The sequence below is a fragment of the Octodon degus genome, unplaced genomic scaffold (genome assembly GCF_000260255.1).
Source record: "Octodon degus isolate 3935 unplaced genomic scaffold, OctDeg1.0 scaffold00013, whole genome shotgun sequence".
In the NCBI taxonomy this organism is placed as follows: Eukaryota; Metazoa; Chordata; class Mammalia; order Rodentia; family Octodontidae; genus Octodon; species Octodon degus.
This window is the reverse complement of record NW_004524589.1, coordinates 20,797,045-20,801,268: the sequence shown is the minus strand read 5'-3', so window position 1 is coordinate 20,801,268 and position 4,224 is coordinate 20,797,045.

Here is a 4,224-nt window from a genome sequence, read left to right as displayed (position 1 = left end):
ATTTTTAAAAGATGGTATAACAGGAAATATAAAAAAGGCCAATTTTATCAAAATTATTCAGTACAAGAATCAACTGGTTGAAATGATACCTACTCAACATGGTCAATAAGTAAACAAATGTGTTGCCCAAGAGACCCTTGGGGTAAACTGTTAAGAAGTTAAAAATATCTGCAGTCCGTTTTGCTTTCTTCTGAAAAATGTCTATTTTTAAGATCTATGGTCCATTTTTAACTGGGCTATTTTTAATTAATTTTGCTATTGAGTTTTCAAAACACCTTTTATATTATGAATGTCAACTCCTTGTCCTGAGTATAGTTCATAAACATTTTCTCCCATTCTGTTTGTCCTCTCTTGCCTTTGTCACTTGTATCCTTCATTACGCAGAAGTTTTTTGATTGAATGTAATTTTATTATTGCCTTAGTCTCGTTTTTGTTTCTGGGCGTCTTGTCCAGAAAAATCTTTGCTCATTTCAATGTCTTACAGGTTTTCTGTTTTCTTCTAGTAATTTCCAAGATTCAGTTCTCACATTTAAATCTTTTAATTCATTTTATCTGACTTTTTAAAGTTTTATTAGTATATGTTTATAACACATAGTTACTACATGCAGCCTAGGAGTTTGATACACATACATGTTTTTATCTTGCGTGTTCTTACTCCCCTCCCCGGTGCCCTGACCCCCGTCTCCCCTCCCTCCCAGACTCCCAGTCTCTATAGTCTACCTCCCTGTTTCCTAACATGGCTTTTTATTTTGCTCTTTATCTATATTCTGAGCCCCCTCTTAGATAAACCACGTGACATGGGGCCTTTTGTGAACAACTGACTCCGCTGAGCATTATGGCCTCAAGATCTGTCAGTTGTCCTAGCATGACTCCACCCACCTTTCCCAAAGGTTGAGCCATACTCTTGGTATACAGGCTACATTCTCCTTATTCACTCTGCTGATGGCCACAGAGGTCACTTCCATGATTTAGGTGCTGTGAGCTGTGCTGCTATGAACGTGAGTATGTGTGTCTTGATTTAGTGTGATGACTTTAGCTTTCTCAAAAAAATCCCATGAGAGGGGCCAGCAAGAGAGCTCAGCAGTCTAAAGCACCTGCTTAAGCAAGTTTAGACAGGCCCAGGAGATGGCAGTTCAATCCCAGCACCACATGCCATGCCAGCCGCACCCTCAGGATGGACTGAGCTGGCCAAAAAGAAAAAAAAGATACCCAGGATACAGCAGGGTCGAATGGAATTTCTGATTTGTGGAGAAGTCCCCTTACTGATATTCCTGCCAAAAATGTATACATTTTCCTTTTTTGCCGCAACCTTGTCAGCATTTATTATTTCTTGAGTCCTGGATAATGTCCATTCTTATTGGAAGAAGGTGAAAAATCAGTGTTATGTTGGCTTGCATTTCTGTAATGGCTAACAATGCTGAACATTTTTACGCATATTCATTAGCCATTTGTAGTTTTTCTTCTGTGATGTGTCCATTCATTTCAAGTGTCCATTTTTTTTTTACTAGGCCTTTGATTTTGGTAGTCTAATTTTTCAGAGTTCTTGATGTATATCCTAGATATTAGTCCTCTGTTGAGAAGTAGCTAGTAAAATGCTTCTGTCTATAAGTTGTCTTTTCCCTGTTAGTTGTTTCTTTTGCTCTGCAAAAGCTTTTGAACTTGACATAATCTCATTTGTTGATTCTTGGTATTATTTTATGTACAAATAAGGTTCTGCTTAGGAAGTGCTTGGATATTCCTGTCTTCAAGAGTTTGACCGGTTGCTTTTTCTTCCAGCAGCTTCAGTGTTTGTGTCCCTGATCCATTTTTGTTTGGTTTTAGTACAAAGTGAGAAAAGTGACGCAAAATTCGTTCTTCTCCTCATGGATAACCAGTTTTCCCAGCACTATTTGTTAAAGAGGTTATCTTTTCTCCAGAATGTATTACTGGTCTCTGTCAAAAATCAGATGATTGAAGGTAAGTGGGTTGTTTCTATTACTTTGGTCAACATGTCTATTTTGTGCCAACATTACACCATTTTTCTGCTGCAGCCCTGAAATATAACTTAGAATCTGGGATTACATTCCTTGCTCTTATTGCCCAAAATTGCTTTTGCTGCTCTGGATCTCTTCTGGTTCTACACAAATTTTAGTATTATTTTTTCCAGATCTGTGAAAAAAGAAAAGTTGGTTGTATGTTTGTGGGGAGTGCATTAAACCTATAGAATAAATCCATGACTTATGAACATTCCATTTACAAACTTTCATAGACAGGAACGGACCTTGAATTCCCAATGTTTGTACATATGAACAAATCAGGAAGTAGCTCAGGAGTCTGATGGATATTGTCGCAGCTGTGCTACTGTGAGATTACCGTACAGTGTGATCATGTACAGTAGTATAATGTACTGAGGGCTTACTGTATTTATGTATACGATTGACTTTTTATGCATTATATTGTATATTTGTGTCAAAGGTGATTCTCTTCTTCAGGTTTATTAATGAATCCAACTTATGAATGTTCTCCTGGAACAGAACTCATTTACAAGTTGGGGGCTTACTATATATCATTGTCAGGAATATGTCCAGTTTGACCATGTTAGCTCTACTCCAGCAAGAACAGTGATATCCTTCTAGTTCATAATATCCTCTTCAATCCCTTTAGTCAGAAGAACACAGTTTTTGCTATGGAAGTGTTCCACTTTTGTGCGTAGGGTAATTCTGAGGCATTTGACTTTTTTTGAAGTTATTTTGATTGGAATCACTTTCCTAATTGCTTTCGCAGTGTGTTCATTCTTGGTGTACACAAACATTGTTGATTTTGTGTGTTTGTTTTACATCCTTCCATTTTTCTGAATTTCTTTATTATTTCTTAGAATTCTTCTGATGAGTTTTTAGTTTCTTTATGTATAGGATTATGTCATCTACAAATAAGGACATTTTGACTTCTTCCTTTCCTATTCAAGTCTGCTTTATTACTTTGTGTTTCCTAATCACTCTAAGTTTCAGCATTATATTCAACAAGAGTAGTGATAGTGGGGACTCCTTTGCCTTCTTCCTGATTTTAGTGAGAATTCTTTCAGTTTTTCTCCATTTAGCATGACGCTGGCTATGGGTGTATGTTATGAGTGGCTTTTATAATTTTCAGACAAGATCTTTTTATACCAATTTTTGTCAAGGTTTTATCAAGAATGGACATCAGATCATGTAAAAGCTTTGCCTGCATCTACTGAAATGATGGTGAGTTTTTATCCTGGCTTCTGTTTCTGTGATGCGTTGCAGCACCCGTCCCGATTCTGCCAGTCCCTGGTCAGGCACCGCCTATGAACTGTTCAGTTGCCAGCTGAGAGTGAGGGAGTTTAGGAATCTGGATGCACTGCTGAGCCCACTTAAAAGCCACATTCTGCTTAATTTTGTTTCACTTCTGTGGCTATAAATGGCCGAGGCTTTCCCCCTTTGTCTTATGACTGGACATCTTCAATTAGATTGAGAGGGGAAGGATGCAGTGTGGTCGGGTCAGCACTCAGTCTTTCACTTATTCCTGTAAGGACCTTCTCTATCTCTGCTGGCTTCCTTGCACAACGAACTCAGCAACTGCTTCTGTGTTTTGTGTTTTGTGTTTTTCTGTAAGTTTCTAGTTAAGCACTCCCTGCAAGCCCTCTGACAAGGCCGCTGCTTTCTGCGTCCTACAGTTCCCAGTGCTCAGTAGCTTTTGGCTGGGGTGGAGTGGGGTTCTCTTGTATGCACCCAAAGTTGGGTGGTGGGCAATGGGCAGGCCAACCAGTGGCACAACACTCCCAGTGTTTGGAGAATACTGAACAAGTGCCAATTCTTGATGCTGTTCCAACATTTTTTCTCCCCAAGATCTCCGTGTTTGCAGCTACTGCCTATTCCCACAACAACCTGGGTCATGGCCTTTTTAGAACTCAATCCAGGTCCTTAACCAGAATCAACTTTCCCTGGTGCCTTAGTCCACAGATATCTCCTTTGCTGAATTCCTTCCCCTGTGTGAAAAGTGTAGGAGTCTAACCCCACAGTCTGGCTCTCTCTCTCTCTCTCTCTCTCTCTCTCTCTCTCTCTCTCTCTCTCTGCATTAGATCTTCTCCCAAGAGGGTATGTTCACGGGATTTAAGATGCAAGCAGGCTGTGCTACAGGGGTGGCCCAATTTCCTTTGCTAAACTCTGTTAGGACAAAAAGGAGGGGCTGGGGAGATGGCTCAGCAGAGTAAGCGCTTGCCTGGCAAGC